We start from the raw sequence: 1,110 nt of genomic DNA, 5'->3' as shown, positions 1-1,110 counted from the left end.
TTGTAAACCTCCACTCCCACACGTTTTTATTTCACATAAACTTATTACACTATCCAAGGTGAGCACATTAGGCGAGAAAAAATAGGATTCACTATCGTGTACCACGAACAGGATAACAGAAAACATAGGGACAGACAAGGCCACACCAAGATGGGTTAGTGACTTTTCTGGGCAGACCCTCAAAGGCACTGAAATGAGGCTTAGAAATACGCCGGGGTAAGCCCCATCCTTCATTCCATGGTTACCACCTGAATTAGGCTTCCTGAGCTTGGTCAATTTTCCCTCGTGATCCAGTCATAGAAGGTTTCAACTAGGAATTCTAAGGGCGTCCAGGAGCTGAAGTCAGCCTCAGGTATTGATTTCCTGTTCACTGGGGTATCCAGAGTAATCGGGAGCACAACGATGGCGGCTGACCTAGGTGGCATGCCACTGTTCCTCCTGGCAAGGCTTTGGCAGAGCTGATGAATCGCAACCTTGGCCATGCCGTACTCGACCATCCCAGGAGTTCCATCAGGGTGGCCTTTGCACCAGCCAAGGTCGGGAGGCCTCCTTCCTTGAGGCGCTTGGTGGCCAGGTGACTGAAAATGGTTGAGGTCCACATGCTCTGCTTCCACATCAGGACACAGTTTTTAAAGAGAGACTTGAATTTGGCATTGCCACCAGCCCATCCTCCAGTGACACAAAGAATCGCATCCACCTTCTCTTCACCCACGAGGTTCCCAACCTCAGCAGTCACCTGATCAGCCTGCTCAATAAATAAGTCTGTCATTTTGGGACAACGTTGGCGCTGGCCTCTTCCTTCTCCACTACATCGATGCTGGTGACCCACCAGTTGCAGGCCTGAAACGCCTGCACGCATCATGAGCCCAGTGCGCCCCTGCCACCATGCACCAGCACCCGGCCAGGTGCTCCCGCAGCCGTCGCCATCCTGCTCAGCCTCCTGTTCGGCTCCCATATTTTACACTTTAAATTTGAATTCGAGAATTCTAGAATTCAGTTTCATTCTTAATTTTCTTATCCTCTTTTTTTAAATTAATTTTTTTGTCTTTTTTATTGAATCATTTATTTGTCTGTTTCCCCAAGTTTAATGATTATGGCATTTCTGGGAAA

At 48.4% G+C, this 1,110-nt stretch overlaps 1 pseudogene; it reads right to left on the bottom strand.

Annotated features, from left to right (window-relative positions):
* Positions 1-200: 200 nt before the first annotated feature.
* Positions 201-927, bottom strand: LOC103254870 (annotated as a pseudogene).
* Between the last annotated feature and the right edge of the window lie 183 nt (positions 928-1,110).

This window comes from Carlito syrichta, unplaced genomic scaffold (assembly GCF_000164805.1).
Source record: "Carlito syrichta isolate Samal-C Ts95f unplaced genomic scaffold, Tarsius_syrichta-2.0.1 Scaffold9610, whole genome shotgun sequence".
Lineage (NCBI taxonomy): Eukaryota > Metazoa > Chordata > Mammalia > Primates > Tarsiidae > Carlito > Carlito syrichta.
This window is presented reverse-complemented; position numbering and strand designations above follow the sequence as displayed.